Genomic DNA, 18969 nt, shown 5'->3' on the forward strand with positions numbered 1-18969 from the left:
GGAGGAGCGGCCCGGGGGGGATGAAGAAGGGGTACGGGGAGAGGGGGGGGTCGCTGAGAGCCGCGGTTGCCCCCTCCAGCAGGCCGCGGTGCAGCGTTAGGGAAAAAAAAAATAAAATAAAAAATGAATGTAGCTAAATGCCAGCAGCTCGCCTTAGCTGCGGCGGAGTCGTTTCTGAGGTGTGAAGGTTACTTTCGTGTTCGGCTCAATTCGCTTCAGCACCTAAGTGCCTCAGACTATTTGCATCGCGGAGCGCAGCCCGTGCATTACCGAGCAGTTATTTGTTTCTTTCTTTATTTGAGACAACAGATCAATACGCACTTGTACATATGAACATGGTTAGCGAGCAGAAAATACTCGGGTGCATTAGTAGCAGGTTGGCATCGTTGCTGGATATAAATGGAAGAGCAAGTCGGTGGTGGACATCCATTTACCTGATTCAGTCTCTGCAAGCCAGTTACTGTACACCGTTAACTCCTTGTCTGTCCTTCCCTTCAGCTCCTTTTCTCACACAGGACACCAGAAAGGCCACGCCGCTGCCACTGGTTCCAGATCCCTTCCACGTGGCTTCCCTCAGCCCCACTCTGACACCCCAATACCCACAGCCCACCCAGGGATGTGTCTCACACTTATTTGACCACTCCTTGCTGAAACAGCCCTGTTACCCCTGCCCAGGGAGGTCTCCTCCTTTCTCCTCCCAGCAACTGGCCAGCTGGATGTGCTAGCACATCCTCACACCACACTTTCAAGAATTGCTGTTTTGGGCATTTTATACCCACTACCCAACATTTTTTGCATAAACCGAACTCCTTCATTCATGAACGAGGGTGCAGAGCCCAACTTAAGGTCGCTCCTTTCTTCCACAACAGGGTCAGTTCTTCTGTTGCCGAAGGAAATTTGGTCAGCTCGACCCGATTTCTTCTTGGCAAGTGCACGTTAATGGTTACTTATCTCTTTTGTCCTTCTGCCTGTTTGCCAGCGATTTGGCTGTTTTTACTAGGGCCTTTCTGGGAAGAAAACGTCTGCCTGGGCTACGTTTATTATTATTATTATTATTATTATTATTATTATTATTATTATTATTATTATATACTTTTATTTTTAAATGCTCTTTTCAAAGAGAGGTCCCACTCTTGCTCTTTTCCATCAACACGTTCCTTGGTCATCCTCCCTGAGCTCAACGTTTCCAGCATCCTTTGAGCCACTTCTCTCAGCTCCCTCCCCCGAAGGCCAGCCAGCCCCTTGATTTGAGCACCTCTAAATTACCCAAATGCTTTCGCACCTTGTTCTCTCCTAGTCGGGGCTGAAATCCTTTTCCTTTGTCATTGATGTGCGCTATGGCAATCACCTGATAACAAGCAACATCTTTTAGCAAAGACTGGTGCTAAAAAGGCATCAGGCACCCCGAGCCTTCTCAGCATCAGTCAGTAGCTTTCTCTCTCTGATGACTAATCCACTTTCCTTTGACTTCCTCTTACCACTGATGTACTTACTGAATGATTTCTCATGGCTTGCCATGCTCTCGTTAGTTGTATTTCTTGCATCGGCTTTTCTCCATTTGTCCCTGCATGCTCTTGCTATCCAGTACTTCTGTGCTTATCCTGTAGAAGCCTGACCTAGTTTCCCCATGCTTCCTTTTGGGAACTCATGATTTAGCTGGATTGGTTGCTTACTACCCTTCCTAGATCCGTTCTGCAATGGGACAGGTCTTCCAGCACTTCCCTGGTACCACTAACTCTCTTCCCACAAAGGGCAAGGCCTGCAGTTGGCAGGGAGAAATGCAAGGGGACTTTGGGAACAGAGGTCAAATTATAGCTTTGAGAAGTTTGACTAAAAGCAAAGAACAGAAAACATTTGGAAGGGTTAGGAGGGAAAAGAAAAGGCCTCAGAGGAAGAGACAGGAGCAATGTGAATGAGCAGAAACAGAACCTGTAGAAACAAAATAAAATCATCCAGTGCAATGAAATGCACATAACGAGCAGTGACAGCCATTACTCCAGCTGACCAAACATCTTCATCCCAAACACCTCTTCTGGGCTACTCCTACATCCTGTGATTTTGTTTGGAACTGAAAATTTCAGAGGTGGTATATTCCTGGGAGTTACACGTTTTTACACGGTAGAAGTTTTCCCACCCTTGAAACAGTGATCCTCCAGAGAGACTCTTCCTGGGTAAAGAGGGTTGAGGACAAACAAGGGAAAGAAAATACATTTCTAGTAGCTAAGAAATGTGTTTCTGATGAAAAAGTAGTACTGAGGTAGTACTTCACTGAAAAAAATATCTTTCAAATAACAGAAGGGTCATTACGTGTTCTGGTGAAAATTGATTTTGATTTGAATTGGAAAATAAAAACATTTTGAGAGGAACATCCACATTTTGAGGGGAATGCTCCACTGCATGGTGGAGCCTACACATGAATAAATGCTGAAGTTGAGATTATGGAGCCAGGCCTTTCCTTCCTGAGATGCTACCTCTCACGATAAAGCATGGCTTCTAAACCAGTGCCTCTCTGACCCCCAACAGCAGATGTAGCATCTTTGGGGTGCCTCTTTGTTAGGAGATGATGCAGATAGCCCCGATGCAGGGCGGCCTCAGCTCTGGGGCAGTGTGTCCCAACGCTGGAACATGGGGAGCACTGCCCCAACCAGAGCAAGCCTCCTGTTGCACAGCTAGCATCCTGCCTCTCGGCACCCTGCCACGGCTCGGAGGATTTAGAGCCAGGATCCAGACAAATATCATCATGTTCGCAGAGAGGAGGAAAAAAACAAGGTTCCTTAGCCTTGGCGATGACATTTCCAGATTCTTGGAAGGCCAGCCATGGCACTTTGAAGAGCTCCTGGCACAAATTCTCGTTTTATATAGAATTTGCAACAACCTCATCCCACATAATAACAACCCTGGCTATATTTTACCGTTTTATGGGATGTATGCTTGGTTGCCTTTTTTATCTAAAGGAATCCTATACCGTAGAGGTGAAGTTATCACAATGTGATAAATCAAAGCTACTTGGTGCAAAGACTGATTAATAAAATAGGCTATTGGAATGCAGACTATTTATGTAATGGAGAAAAGCACGATGAGTTCATAGGATCATTGGATAATTCAGGTTGGAAGGGATCAGGAAGCCTCTGTTCTTACCTCCTCTTGAAGGGGGATCAGCTATGGGATCAGATCAGGGCACACAGGGCGGGCTTTATCCAGGAATTTTTCAGTTCAGGAGGTCAAGGCAGTATTGCAAGGGCTCTGTGTGGGGCAAGATTAGCAGAAAGAAGGATGAATGAATTGAAAATGGTAAAATGGGCTATGCCATTTGTAGAACAGGCACACAAGCCTCCGATCCTGGGGCTGAACCAAAGACACCCAACTTTCACCATTCTTCCAGCGTCAGCAAATATTAGTGAAACTCACTGGCAAAGCATCCTGTCCCTCCCTGCTGCTGATCCAAACAGGAGATGACAATCCATTACTTGCACCATTCAGGCTGCTGGCAAAGGTCTGTACCCCTGTGCAGGGAGGTGTGCAGCAAAGGAAGACCTCCCATCTTCTGTCCACTGGGGATGTTTGTTAACCTAAAACCAGACAAAATTACCCATGCAGTAACTCTTGGAAAAGATTGTGAATGTTGCAAAGTCAAGCAACCTGGTGTTGCTAAATGCTGCAACGAAGATTGTTTGGGCAATGTTAATTTGTGTCCCAAATCTCGTGCATATGCATTCTGATGAAACATTTAATTACATATGCGTTATGATGCAACCTATACTTAAGTGATCGTTTTTCTTGCAGGTCCCCTGATTTTTTCAGTCACACACACACAAAAATAATCATTAAAAATATATATATATATGACCACTTAAGAAGCCTTGATTCTCAGCAAGAATTAGGCACTTAAAATCCCTTTGAGACTCTGGGTCTTAATGAGGAGCAATTCAATATTTTGTTTTCTCTTCATACAGTATAGAGCCCCATGACTTATTTAATGCACTATCTTCAAACCCTGCTCTCAAGAACTAATGATTAATGTCCTCATGGGCTTCTTTATAATTTTCCCTGTGAAGTACCCACGTGTTTCACAAACATTAATGCATTTATTTTCACTGTATCTCCATAAGATGATGATTATTATTACCTTCCTTTCTTGATGGGAAGCCCAGAGACAGATGGGTTAAGGTGAAAACCATGAAGTTTTGTGTGCCTAACTCACAGCTCCCAGCAGTTTAGCATTCTTGAGCATGGTGTAGCATTTTGTATTTTCAAAGCACAACTCCTCTTGGCAACCGTGAATATGCAGTGCTTTTGTAAATCAGATTCCAGAGTCTCAAGGCACGCACTCATAAACTGAGACAAAAGCAACTGGAATAACATCAAATGGGGCTTGGAGGAAGGGAGAGAAACCTGACATCACTTCTGGGCAAAATGATGGAGCAGCCAGTGCAGCGCTTGATTAATAAAGAATTAAAACTGGGTAAGATAATTAGAGACAGCTAACCTGGATTTATGAAAAAGAAACCTTGCCACACTACCATTTTTTTTAATGAGGTTGTGAATTTGGTTAATGAAGATAGTCCCGATGTACAATATTAGTGACTGCAGCGTAAGAAAGATAAACCCAAGGTGGCTCTACCCTACTTGGTCCAGGTTGCTCTCTTCTAGACAAAGGGGTGCCACCAGAAGAGCTGACCTCCATCGGCTTCTTGTAGCCATTTCCTTGCTAGAAATGAGTTCCCCTGCAGTCTGCCTACAGAACAGCTCCTGCCTTCACCCCCTACTTCACAGTAGGGTAAAAAAAGCTAAGTTCACTCTAACCAGCTATTTAAACTGTGTAAGCTTGTCAGGAGAATTTTCCTCGAGGGGAGCTGAGGAGCCAGCTCAGACACTTCTACACCTGTCAGCAGTCATCCAGCTGACTTTCTAAATGATGAATTTAATTCTCGGGAGAAGCAGTGACACACCTCGACTCTCCTTGCAGCCTCCCACCCCGTTTGTGATTCACCTCTGCAATAAATGAGGCAGGGTCGCACGGGGAGCAGCCTCCTTCACGGTAAAGTGACCCACATGCAAAGCAGGTCTGTCCTGTTCACTGAACGAGGCAAGTGCTCTCTGCAAAAAGCAGCAGGTAGTCATGTAATTAAAGGCTTTCATCCCTGTAAGAACACAAATATTATATGCATTATATATATATATATATATATATGTAACATACACAGTATGTGAACACAGACACACAGAGGCCAAATTAGCTCTACACAAGCTGTTTTACCCTGTGTAGTTCCTGAATTTCAAGTGACTGATTTTGCATTCTTCATGGCATTTTAATTTGGGCTTTTTCTCTGTGCATATATGTTAAAACAATGTAAAAAACCAATGAGTGCTTACACAAGACAAGTTATACAGTGTGTATAATTTTTAGACACGAATGCTTTAATGGAACGTAGGGAAATCAAGTAGGAATTAAGTGAGTCCAGTGGCTTTTTTATTTTTAACAGATCTTCAAATACTAGGACTAAATAAATTAAATTAAATGAACAATAGAATTAAATGAAATTAAATGCAGTCTTCAAGACTGCTTTTTTTCCTGCTTTGAAGGACCAAAGTTTCCAACAGCATTAAGTCTACACTCCCTTGGTCTTGAGATTGTAGTCAAACATCTGATGTTGAAAATCACCAAGTGCAAATATATTGTATATATTTTCTGCATCCTCCTCTAAGGCTGCTGACAGATCCTTAACAGAAATACCGAGACTGGAATAGTAATCCTTAGTTCAGGAGCAGGATGGGTGCATTTTCACCTTATAAAGAGAATCGCAGCCTGCTACATGCAGATGGTTACTGCCACTTTTACAGTACAACTCGATTTTTAAAGGGAATGCAAAAAACAAGCAGCACCTAGGATACTCCATGAGGACTTCCAGAGGAGAGGAATCAGTATACCCCAAGGAAACTCAGTGACTCAAAACGCAGCCCTCAGACAGACAAATTACACCTTGCATGCAGGCTAACTGTGCAAGTGTGTGTATGTGCTACAGAAAATAACCAAACAAATGTAAGGACGGCAGCTCAAAGCCTAATTGCCTCAAATGTATTAATCACTAGGATCCAACCTTGCAGGACTAAACCAGAATATTTAGGAAGAATAGAACATATAATCAAGAAACTCATTTGCACATGAAATACTTCCCTTTGATTTTTTCTTTTTTATTATACCTGAATAAGAGAGACGCTCAATGGAGAGTGTTTCTTTCCATGCCTGCTCCTGTAGTGTACATGCAAGCTCCCACTCACCTGTTGTCCAAACAGTTTCGCCGTGCATCCCTGGGTGGTGAGTGAGCTCCAAGGTACAGCAGCAAGACCAGAGCCTATTCTGTCCTTCAATGCTGGCCCAAACGGGGCATCACCCACACAGTGGAGGGGCTGAGAAGGGTAAAAAGAAATTATTTTTTATCTTAATTAGACAGTCACCGAGACATGTGATGTTGAGCAGAGAGCTTGTCCATGAGTTTGTGCCCACAGTGGACCCCGTGTTGCACACAGTTACTGCCCTGTGGGATGGGAGAGGATGCTGCCTGAGATGTGAGTGCCCTGAGAACAGCAAGGGCTCATGATACTGAAGGTATAGTTGTCCTAAATCTGGGTTTCTGGATCCTACCTTTGGATCCTTTCTTGGATCCATGCTTTGCTAAACAATGTGGGACTGTATCTCCAAATCTGCTGTTAATCACAAGCTCATCTGACAGGGAAGGAAAATCCACTTTCAAGAGCTATAACCATCAAAGGAGGATAATTGAGTAACTAATACCTGACCCTAAAAAGCATTTCTGGTGTGACTAGCCATTGCTGCAAAAACAGGCTTTGAGAAAGTGGTAGCAAAAAGCAATTCCTGTCCTCTACAACACTGGCTATCTTGGAATAAAAGGCAACATTCCCCTCTACAACAGGGACAAAAAGCAAGATCCTCAATCCTATCCATCCATCTGTTCATGCATTATCTGGCATTCACCGCTGCTGTACCCTAAATCTCAGGCAGGAATTACTGGGATACCGAGTGCAGACCTTGCTAAATTTGACCTGCCCAAGCAGGATACTCTCATTGCCCACCCACAGAGGACACCTGCCCCAGCGGCCCACAGCTCAGCTTATGGTTTGGGTTCTCCTCAATAAAGCCTTTCAAAAATCTCCAGAGCAGCATATTCTCTTTTCTCCGCATACAAACCAAGCATGACTGTGCACATATGGTTTAAGAGGGAAATAAGAGCATTAATTAGCTCAAGTCAGAGAAAGAGCATGTTGATTTTGCTCAAGAAAATTGTTATGAAATACTGCCATATATGAAATTGTTATGAAAACTGCCATAAAAACAAAGGGGAAGGAAGGGTGGGGAAAAAATCATAGCATGGTATTTAATATTTTGGTTATATCTTCTATCAACATTTAAAGATTCAAGAGAAAAGAGGCTTGCATTGCTAGAGTGAAATAGCTTGCAGCTACTTAGAATCCAGACCACCTTGTGCAAATACGGCTCTGCAGCATGGTCAGCCCAGCAGACTTTGTCTTTCCAGGCCTAACCACTGGTTTATTTATTTATTTTCGGCCTGAACATATGCAGCCTAAAGCCGAGGAGCCCGTGAGCTTCTGAAATGAATAAAACAGAAGGGAGGAGGGTTCATCCAAAGTGCTCTGTGTTTTACACCACTGGAGCCCTAGAGCCCGCTGTGCCTGAAGCAAAGGGTGAAGCTGCAACCAGTTTTGCTCAGGACCAGGTTGGATGCGGCCAGCACATGCAGCTCACCGGGATGTTTGCTCACCCAGTGTGCCCGTGCAAGGTGAGGGCCCTTGGCCCTACCAAGTGTGTTGCACCAAATGGCCTGCTGTAGACTTACCCCAGCCTTTTCTGCTCCCCACTGATGCTGCTGTGCCTGGGGAGCCCAAAAATACAGCAGCCGGCCAGAAAAAGGCAAATCCCTCTGCAGCTGGAGGCATCTGGTTAGAAACATATCGCTAGGAGGGAACAGCTGCCAGCAGCAGCCAGAGGAAAATGAGAGGTTACACCTGGAGAGAGAAGAAATGCTGTGAGTGGGGAGTCAGCTGGGAAACAATTCCTGGCTTGGGGAGGCTTGGCTTAAAAAATAAATAAATAAATAAATAAATAAATAAATAAATAAATAAATAAATAAATAAAGGAAGGAAAGAAGGAAGGAAGGAAGGAAGGAAGGAAGGAAACAGTAAATTGTAAGCAATACTGTGAAGAAACAAACTTGGTATAAGATGACAGGGGAAATGGAAATTAAACTTTCATTCCTGCCAGGTTTCTGTTTGTGGGTAAGAGACAAAAGGACAGAGGATAAGAGGCGAGTGCTGCAGCTTTTGCTGTGGCCTTTCCTTGCTTCTCCATGGTACCCACTCAGCTGGTCCACTGCGGGTCAGCCAGCAGAACAGGCAACATCAGCAGCCTTGATCGTCAGTGAGGAGTCTGGTTTTTGCTAGGAAACCTGCATTTGTCTTCAGACACTCCAGGGTTTCTGCCATCTTTCTCAGGAAGAAATGAACTGGGCAACGGGTTAAAAGTAACAAGCGCTTAAAAAACAGCCTGTACGGGTGACTGCAGATGTTGCAAATTGTTCCCACTTGTGACCTTGCCGTGGGAGAACATGAAAGGCCTCCACACCAGTGTCGTGGCTGTTTGGAAGGAGATAGGAAATGAGCCAAACCTATCTTGGCAGCAGCCGTGCGTATCTTGCAGCTTAGCTGCCCTGCCAAAATACCCCAGGCAGGACGTTGCTGATGTCCAGTTCCCTTCCATAGGGATCAAGTGTTCCTGGCCAGAGGGATTTTGACAAAAGACTTGTATGTTTATTAGCTTTAATACTATTTCTGGTCTTTAGGCAGGAGGGACACCGTTAGGCTGTCTTCACAGTGGTATCTGTGATCTCCTGACTCGGTGACAAGCAATTATTCTCACCATTCACATCACTGGCTCCTTGTTATCTTCGAAACCTTACCTGTAGCAGGTGACTAACTGGTGCCCAGTTCAGCTTCTCCTCTGCAGCATTCTTAGTTGTGTTCCCCATGCCTGTGGCCCCCCTACAACGCCCCCATTTCTGGCACTAACAACCCACCGACACGGGATGAAGATGGATCTGTATAATTATGCAGCAGTTCTCTCTTAACCTCTCTCAATTATTTTTAAAAGCATGTTGCTATGGGAAAACGCTCCTGGAGTCAGTTATTTTAATTTTTAATTCTTAGCTGCTTAAACCCATCCTTCCACTATTTTCCACTCAGAGGACAAACTTTTACCCAGTTAGTTAATGCAGATGCTAATTATGTTGTTCACTTTGCCAGGAATGAAGTGCCCTGCCCACAACTCAGACAGGGCAAATCAGTGCAGCGCTTATCGAGTGGTAGCTGACACTAAAAAAGGAAGAAGTTTACAGGTTGCAAGTTTTAAACCTTAGGACCAAATTTATTTTCCTCGTTTTTATTACAGGTAGACAAAGTAAGCACGGTACAAAGCTCATCGCTATTTCTTTTAAAAACACAAATAGAAGAGCAGAGTCCAAGCTGGATGAAGTTCAGAGGCTGCTGTTTTCATTACGTGAATTTACCTAAAACTCCTGTGAACTTTAAATCAGACTTCTCTGCTGCCTTTTTTCTTTTCATTGCACAAGGTGCAGACTCCTGAGCTGTGACAGATATTAGGCATCTGTATTCCTCTCATTTTTGGGGTTGGCTGCTACTATCATGGAAAACATTAGTATCAGCTTCACCTTTTTGCAAAACAATCAGCATTTGGTTTGGCCGAACAAAAAATATTTTGGAATGGACCTCAGTGACCTTCTGCAAATTGATAGCTGGCTTGCAACAGGCAAAGCTGAGTCATCAGTTGCACGAGGTTGAGGTCCAACCCATATATCTGTAGCCTATCATGCACTTCCAGTGCAATTGGCTGTGTGACATTCTCGGGTTTTAAAACAGCTTTGAAGAGCCTTTGATCACATTTAGATTGGGCAGTTTACATTATATGTGATACCTGGGAGGAGATGAATTTAGGCATCTACTCTGCAGAATTTGGGTTCTCCTGGTCTGCATGCAGCGAAATAATTCAGTTCCTCAGAGGGAGGAAAATTCTCATGCCATCCAGATTCACACTCTTCTGGTGGATTTGATCCATCAGGGCACTGGAGCAAACAAGAAATTCACCTTCTTTTATTAACATGCCCATTCCTTGCAGGGTTTGTGACAAGGTTGTGATGAAGTCCACAATGCTTGCAACTTCCTTTTAAAATCTAATCCAATATCACAGAGAAATTTAAGCCCTTCAGGTGTGGAAGGAATGTGTCATCAATTTTGCTGTACATTTTAGGGTCTTTGCTGAACTTCTGAACCTCCTTCAACCTCTCACATCAAGCACAGTGCAATAAAACTGAGAAAGTCAACTGTTTCATTGCTGGCAGGATATTTTGCTGGGAAGAAGGGTGCAAGATATGTAACTCTTCATGTCCCAAAATGTTACCTCTCCTTTAAACATGTAATTTAGTTTTGTTTCCAGATTCCATTAACATAGTCAAGAGTACCCCCTGTGTCAGTATCTTCTGTAACAGTTTCCTAGTATGCCAAGTTTTGGGCTTACAGCCTTCTCTGACAGCCTGATTGCAAAGCCTGCTGCATGCTGCCATTTCACAAGATGCATCACAATATCTCAGTAATTGGTAAGTCTTAGCTTTAGCAAGAATAATACAGATCCTGTAACCATTTTCTATAAGCCAGGGAATGCTACATGAGCATTCATGCTGTTACCCACTACAGCAGGCACAGAACCACTTGTACTTTATTCAAAAGTGCTGCAATTTTGCCAACTACAGTTCAGTTCTTTTTCCTTTTTCTTTCTTTCCTTTTTTTTTTTTTCCCTGAAACTTTTCTTGTGGCTTTAAGAGCCATGGCTTCCATTATCTCATTCTAAACAAATGAGGTTGAGTATTTGTTGCTACCATTTGAAACACTGGTGTCACAGGCTGCTTGTACACAAAGCAGCTGAATAGTTTCAAGTCTACATCTCCACTTAAAGATGTATTTTCATCTTGTTCAGCATAATGACTTTGCAGTGCAAAGTTTGTTTGTTTTAGCAACATAAAGTGTGGTGTTTAATATATCAGGACTTTGCCATTTTCCTTTTTCTCCCTGAAACTCTGAAAACTTAACATATCACTGACTTTCTTTGTTCTCTTCAAGGAATCTCCTTTGTTTTGTGGGGTCATGCAAAAGCCCAGCACCTCCAGAATTTCTCTTTGAAGATGTGAGCATTCTTTGTCCCCCAGAGAAGGAAAACAGCAATGGTGAAAGTCTTTTCTGGGCACTTAGCTACAAGTAATTTACACCTGAAATCTGTACAGTTAGAGAAACAAAGTCTGCTGTTACCCTTTTCTTAATAATGGCATCACTGCTGAAAAAAAAAAAAAAAATAAAAAAAAAAAATCCAACCAGGGCAAGCAGAGACAAAAAACATGTTTTCCAGAACTATTGGTGTAGCAAGGCATAAATTATGGCTGCTGAAGTACCTCAAAAACCCAAACAGGCAATTAGCATTTGATTCTAATTGTTGGTGGTGGGAAGCATTGCGAGCAATATCCAATCCCCCTTGCCTTTTCAGCGCCTAGTTTAACTGCCATATAGATGCCTGAAGTTAGGAGCCTAATGTACCTCTGCAGCTAAGGGTAAGAGCTGGACATCTCCAGAGAGGTCTGCATAGCAGAGCAGGCTATGTGCCTTACATTAGTTGTTGCATGTCTGTCCATAGGAACCCCTTTCAATCAGCCATGTCAGCATAGCTAGCCTTAAAATACAAGTCTTTCTTTTTTAAACAGGAGAGCTGGGCAGATGACAGGTCTTTTCGCCTCACCTTGGACCTGTGGGGAGAAAATTGGCTATGGCTGCTCACCCAGAAACGTGCTACAGGAGAAGAGGAAACAGCACATTGAGAAAGGCCTTGCTTGAGTGCGGAGCCCAGGTTCACGGAGACAATTTTTAGGGAGGGATGAAAGGCATCAGAGCATGCTCTAGGGATCTTCAGCTTGGTCTGTGCTGCTTATAGACAGCTGATACTCCAGGGAGGATTTGCCCTCGATCCCTCTGAGGCTATCAGAAGACTTACACCCCTTAGGAACTGATGAAAACAAGTTTTAAAGAGCCTCTGGAGAGGGTGTGAAAAGTAACATTCAACTATTTAACCGTGTGCCCTTCCAGATAATAACACAAGAGGATATGCCTACCTTCCTGCTCACAGAGATGTTGTGACAGTGGATTTTCAGTCCCCATACACTGTGTGTCAAGAGTCAATGTGCTGAATGACCTTGCTTCTCCACTAGAGAGCCCACATACAGGAACAAATGGGATGCTCTTACTTCTAGGTAACTAATATATGTTAATTAACGGGATCCATCTGTGAAATCCTGTTTGTGACCCGATGTGAAAATGATTCAGTAATGCCAGCTATTGTGCTGGGGGTACATATCATGCAGATATTCAACACCTTGGTTGTTTTCCAGGCAATTGTAACCATTATTTATTTATTTCTGAGAGGGTAAAACGTGTCAATTGACTAAATTCTCCATCGTAATTTTAACTTTCAATCCCCAGGGCTGGAGCAATTACTTTTCCTTTTCCTTTGATATCCAATGCCCTCCAGCTGGGTGGTAGATTAGCAGACACAGGTGCTAAATTTAGTAGAATTAGTGCACATAAGCACTAATTAAACTAGTCACAGCAGCCACTGCCTTCACCAGGAATGCCTTCCAGGCATCCCCTTAAAAGAAAACATGAGAATTTACAGGCTTCCCAAGGAGCTGTGCTAGGAACAGGGGCTTGCTAACTGTAATCCTCGATTTAGCTACACGGTATGGAACAGCACTTCCCCTGTATTATCTCATCCAGGAGGGTCAGGGCCAGCCTGGAGACATTCATAGCCTGGGAACACAGCTGCCCTCAGCTGTCCTGAGGGAGAGGTAGCATGGCACTTGGGTTTTGAGGTACTTGGATATAAGATCTGGACCACCTTGCATCTGAAAGCATCGTTCTGTGCTGCAGCTGAAAGAGCAGCAGCATGGCACAGTCCAGCAGCCCCTGCCTCTTTCTTTTCCAGTCACTCAGTATGCAAACTGAAAAGACAATTTCTCTGACTGTGACTGCTGCAGATGTAGGTGGGGGTCACTGCGTTTGAGTGAAGCCATCTTTATTTTTTTTTATTTCTCATGAAACATGGTAAAAATGAAAATTCTCTGAGTAATTTCCTCCTTGACTTGCACAAAAGCAATGACATTCCCTTCAAATGATGCCTTTTAGTGACACCATGGAAACCTCAGGTTTTTTAAAGTATTTGAAAAGCATAATTCACTGGGAATCACTGAACAACTCTACTGGAGTGCCAGGGAAGAGAATTCAGCTTGTTCTCCTTGAACGTGAAAATAAAGACCTTAAAACAAATACCTCCAACAAACAAAACCCCTTAGTCTGAAGTTGTACTCAGCTGAAGTGAAATTCATGCCTGGTAATAATCTACCACAAAATGTACCAATTAAGTCCTGGTTGAGTCCTCAGAATAGGTCTTCAAGATGCATATGTTTTGTGCTGATCCTCTCCACAGGAGTGAACCGCGCTCCAGGCTCTGTTTGCCTGCTGAAACAAAGAGAAAGCCAGCAAGGCTTCCTGCAGGTCCCAGGCTTATACTCTCACAGCTCACTCAAACTGCTGGCATTTTGTTGAATCATTAAGGCATGGGTATAAATGCATTTTGGAGTTTCCATTTAAATGCTTTATCAGGGTTTTGGTGTACTAAGTGGCTGTGTGCAGCTGTGTGTTTTAATTGTTTGGTTGTGTTAAGCATTCTGGTTTATCGTGTGCCTTTGCCACACACAAAGAAAGGCAGCACAACCATTTTGACCTTGTAAACCACTAAGCCTAAGCAGTCAGCAGGAGCAGAAAAGAGCTTTTAAGTCACCAGTATCAACAGCCAACTGTAATACAACAGAGACACCGTTAAAACAGGTGAGATGAAAACAAGGTGAGTAGACAGAGCAGTGTCCCCACAGACAGTAGTATTTCGTGCAAACGTATGAGTGAGCTGGTACTGTTTGCCTGAAACCTAGGAAGTTAGCTTAAATGATAAGCACAGCTTACTAGTTCAGTACAAGTTAACGTATAACTTGAGCTCAACAGATCAGACTTTGAATATCGCTGCCATCTTCCTTTGTGTTTGGGGAGATGGAGAAAATCTTGAAACAAGAGGGAAAGGAACCCCATGTAACACTTTGGAGTTGTAATTTAAAACAATCTTGTCTATTTTATCCCATGATGCAGACCCCACTGTAGCAGACCCCTTGACTTCTGGCTGAACTCATGTTTTACCATCCCCACGTGTTACTGGGCTTCTGTTTCATGAGAGCTGTCTTCTGAGCTAATTAGTGCGTGGTAACGAGTTGGGGAACATTTAGGTGACATCCATTTTCTGACACAGATAGCAATTAAAGGTGTAAAATTTCAACAGCAAGGTTAAAAACATGGATAAATTGCCACAAGCCAAAACACATGCTAATAATATATTTCTCTATTATGCCACGCACACAGCTACCAAAGAAACCTCACTGCACCACTCTAGTTATTATTACCATGTTACCTGGGCTGCAAGAGTTCATGCAAAGGTAATACATTTGCATTCAAAGAGTAACTGTCCCACCATTTCGTGTCATACACCCCCAAGGCCTGAATTATGGAGAGAGTAACAGGAAGCAGCCCGGCAAGCAATGACTTGCAAAGGTCCAACACTATGGTGGTGCTATGTATGACAAGAATCCTTTGGGACTGAAGGCTTTGGGACTGGTAGTACCAGGGGACAGCAGACAAGTCTCTCCTCAGCCACTTGTTTTCCTAAAGTTTCCCTCTGAAAGTCAAGAGCAGCCAAAGTCAAGAGTTGTAGTTGAACAAAACGTTCTTCCAGGCCCCATTAGCACTCACAAACCACTCGTGGAGGCTCTGTAACAGGTACAGTGGTTGCAAATGTAGACATATGAAACTCCAGTAAAACACCCTGGGTATACATGTACTGTGCTGTACTGCCCATTTTTATAAACCCAGTAACGAGTGTCTCAGAGGCAGCTAATAAAGCCCAATTATTTGACCCAAACAGCCCAAATCTGAAAGGTCATCTAGTCCAATCACTAGTGGGATGCAGAAATGACACAGCTAAAAATGAACTAGGGTCCCAAACCGTTACTATTAAAATTTTGATTAGTTTGATAATGCCATTTATTCTGTGAGTTTTCTTGTTCCCTGCTGGAGATCTAAAACACACCCCTCTCCTCTGGCCCTCCCACTTCTAGAAGGAAAATGTTTGGTAGAGGTGGGCAAAGAAAGGCTGGACGACGTTTATTTTTCAAGATACAATATAGTGATCACTCAGGAACAATACAGTTTGCTTCCTCCTCTGTTGAAGACTGTGATGCCTCTGCAGTGTTTTCCATCAGGCCAAGCGCCACTCCCCTTGCTCATGTTGAATAGATGATTTGGAGTGAGCTATGTGGTAAGGAACTGACATCATAAGGTGGGATCAGGGACTGAGGGTGGGAATGGAAATACCAGCCCTTCTGTAAGGTAGCAAAGGTCCCTACCCATTAAGCTACCTAAGCAGCCTTCAATTTTAGATTTAAAACACATCCCGCCACCAGTGGGTTTAATAACCTTATTATTCACAGAAAAACGGTGCAGGGCAGGTGCATTACTCTGCCAAAAAAGCTCTCTTAGACCACAGGGCACCTACTCCTGTTCTTTTATTAATTTCAACAGTGTGATATTTCACCTAAGCCAGGTGCATCCTCCAAGGTTGCTGTTAATTTTTTCCCCCATCACAGCCACATGCACTTGAGACCTGCCATTTGCATGCGCCGTGGCAGATGTTCCCCTGCTTCTGTCATTTCTCGGCAGGCCGCTTGCTCTCGGCTGGCAGGAGTCTCATCATAAATGTTACTCACAGACATCTGGTATATTAAGAACAGTTTTTTAAAAGATAAAATTTCTAAACTTTTTTTTTTTTTTTTAAACTCTAGCTATCTAGCCTAAACTGTCACAAAATGGAGCATGCAATAGCTCGTTCTGCCATAGAAACAATCTGTAACATCTGACTATAAGTCCACGATAAATGAATGCAGAGGAGCTTCCTGGCCCACATGTCAAATTCCGGGAGCTACTACACCCCGGAGTGAGTACCTCTCTGATATTTAAAGGATCATCAATATCATTGAATCCAAAGAGATGGAGTTTCTAACTTCCCTTGACAGTATGCAACCTAAGTGTAGTTAAAAATATGGACAGTGGGTTTTCAAGCGCGGGGTAATGCAGTGCCAGCAATTTAAGGCTTGTGCTGTTGCACACAGAAGCTGCACACTGGGCAGTTTTCGGTTTCAGTCCTGAAGGTACAACTATGAGATTTATAGGAGATGACAAAAGTGATTTTGACCCGCTGTCCTTTCTGCGACTAGTGCTCTTGCCCTTCATGCTGTTGATCTTGATGAACGTTTGCAACACGAGGAGGCTGGGAATAATATAGATGCTGCAGTGGCACCACCCTCACCTGAGCAGCTCGCTTTCAAATAAGAGAACTCTTGTCCATTGAAGCAGCTGCACTGTTACCCTTCCTCCAAAGCATACCCTCCATGCACCCACTTGTATATGTAATTTAGCATTAGACACATCTTGACAATAAACTATTTACTTTGTATGTCCCTTGGCACGTAAGACTTTTTTTTTTTTTTTTTTTTTTTAACTAAAGTAAGTAGCCCCACAGATGGTGGAATTACAGGCATCTATTTTTTTCCGTGTGGATTCTGTGATGCAAAGGGACCAGTTTTTCAGCTGGTCCCACAGTAAGGATGCTAATGCAATCTTTCTTGCTTATCTATCATAATTTCCTTAAAACTTACAGAAATCTCACATCATTGATATCTCAAGCGCCTCTATAAAATTAGAATGAAATTTGCCAATAAATCCAAGAATAATTGTGTAGGGAGACAAACAGATGACTTGTCTGTGTAAGCTTTGCTTATCTTAAGAAACCAGGCTACGAAAATGACAAACGAATACAACAAAGACAGCGGAGGCAGCCTCCCTCTCCCCCAGGTCTGTAAGCAACTACATCCTTCCTTCTGATAAAGAGAGGTAGTGTTTGTCCCAAAGGAAAGGAAGAAAACACAATGTGAAAACCAGCCTGCATAGGAAGTACTCCTCACAGGCTTTTAAAAAAAGCACAGCAATTCCAAGTTCTTTCTCTCACCCTTTGAAAACGCTTTTTCCTCTGAGGAATAACTCACCCTGCTGAATAAAAGCCCTCAGGCCAGCGTGCTCACACACTGCTGGATGCCATCAGACAGCAGCAAGAAGCAGCATTGCCCCCAGAGCCTCACAGCCACCACGGGGCTGCTGGCTGGAGGGCTTTGCACACCGGAGCCCTTTGGCCAACGCAAAAGCAAGCAGGATCCGTGCAGGAGCATGAGTTTCAACGTGGAGCCGTTTGGCCTTTCAGAGCCTGTGAATTACTCCTCGGGGGCAGGAGGAGCAGCCAAGGGGCAGCGTGAAAGCCTGCTGGAGCAGGAAGCTCAATACCAGAGCCTCTGGCCAGGCTGGGCTGCAGCAGGTGGCAATTATTTTTTGTAAATGAGGTGCTCTCTCTCTCTTGGCAAACCAGCAAACAGTTCAACAGCAGTAAAGGTGTAGAAACCAGTTTAACAGCAATGAAATCCATCCTGCACGGGAAACTCCCGCGTACCAGAGAAGAGGAGAGTAAAAATAAAAGCAACCAGTGGAGGAATGCAGGTTTTGTTTGTTTTTTGATTACTGATTTGCATCGAAACTACTTATCCTGCTGGTATTTTCTCCTGCTATGCCCTCCTTGCTTGCATTCCAGGGGCAGAACTGATGCTGCTTTCTCTGTCCCAACCCTTGGCACCATCCCCGAGGCCGTGATGACAGTGTCCTGCCCTGCAGCCACCTACTAGCATGAGATCCCATCTCACCAGCTTGCCACCATGCCCTGAAGCAGGCTTTGCCCAGCTGCAGGGCTCTGGCTGTGCTCAGTACCTCCAGTCAGAATAAAGCAAGGGAGCTGTGTGAAAAGCTGACAGTTCAGGTGGACAAGGCTGAAGGAGGATTGGACCCCATACTGGCCCTTACTTTGTGACAGGGATTGACGGGGATAACTCTGGGGTGCGTGTTTCCCCACAGCCAAGAAGCTGCTCCACTGCTGAGAGGAGCTCCCTGTGCTGTAAAAGTTTTGAAGTCCCTTAAAACCACTCTGAAATCAAATTCCTGCTCCTTTTACGGGCTGAGCTTTGTTTTTTCTTTCCCACTTCTAACATTCTTCATCTGTAGTTGGGAGAAGACTGAAAAAAAGGCTACGACAGGAAAAAAATGGCTGTGCAGAGATGAACCTCAGCAATGTAATCTTTCTATGTCAGTGAAAACTTACCCTCCTCTTTTGTTATTTGGATAATAAACCCTTCACAAGGCTGACGCTACCTGGCAACCAGCAACGAAACAAGAGTTTCTGCTGGCTCTGGCCACCGCTCTGCTTTGTGCTGGTCTGTAGACCAGTATGAGCTCAGCATCCTAATCTGATTTAGGTGAGGGCTCCACTACCCCTTCTTCTTGACTGCCTTATTAAATCCCATGTCAGGCATGGCTCTCATGAGCAGAGCCCCACTGTGCAGATCTCAGGCAGGCTGCTGAGCCAGTCGTGCATGTAATTTCTCACCTGCACTGGATCCTGAATAGGGCAGCAGCCTGCCTCTTTTCTCTGGCAGGCTTTAGTCTGCAAGTAGGGCACAGTAAACTGAGAAGCTGCTGAGAATCGGTATTGCTTTCACGTTCCTGTTCCATCCTGTGGTTAATCAATGTTAAACTCTCTGACACTGTAATGCAGCATCCAGGCCCTGGACG

At 44.0% G+C, this 18969-nt stretch overlaps 1 long non-coding RNA gene across 2 annotated transcripts; it reads right to left on the reverse strand.

Annotated features, from left to right (window-relative positions):
• Positions 1-1070: 1070 nt before the first annotated feature.
• Positions 1071-12403, reverse strand: LOC137850690 (uncharacterized). Of its 2 annotated transcripts, none has more exons than XR_011092746.1 (6): positions 12261-12403; positions 7875-8043; positions 6280-6408; positions 4991-5097; positions 3409-3569; positions 1071-3243 (listed from the first exon to the last, which is right to left on the reverse strand). It is a non-coding gene; the product is annotated as an uncharacterized lncRNA (long non-coding RNA). The 2 variants fall into 2 exon arrangements; XR_011092745.1 differs by having other exon boundaries at positions 4991-5141.
• Positions 12404-18969: the final 6566 nt, after the last annotated feature.

The sequence above is a fragment of the Anas acuta genome, chromosome 2 (genome assembly GCF_963932015.1).
Source record: "Anas acuta chromosome 2, bAnaAcu1.1, whole genome shotgun sequence".
Lineage (NCBI taxonomy): Eukaryota > Metazoa > Chordata > Aves > Anseriformes > Anatidae > Anas > Anas acuta.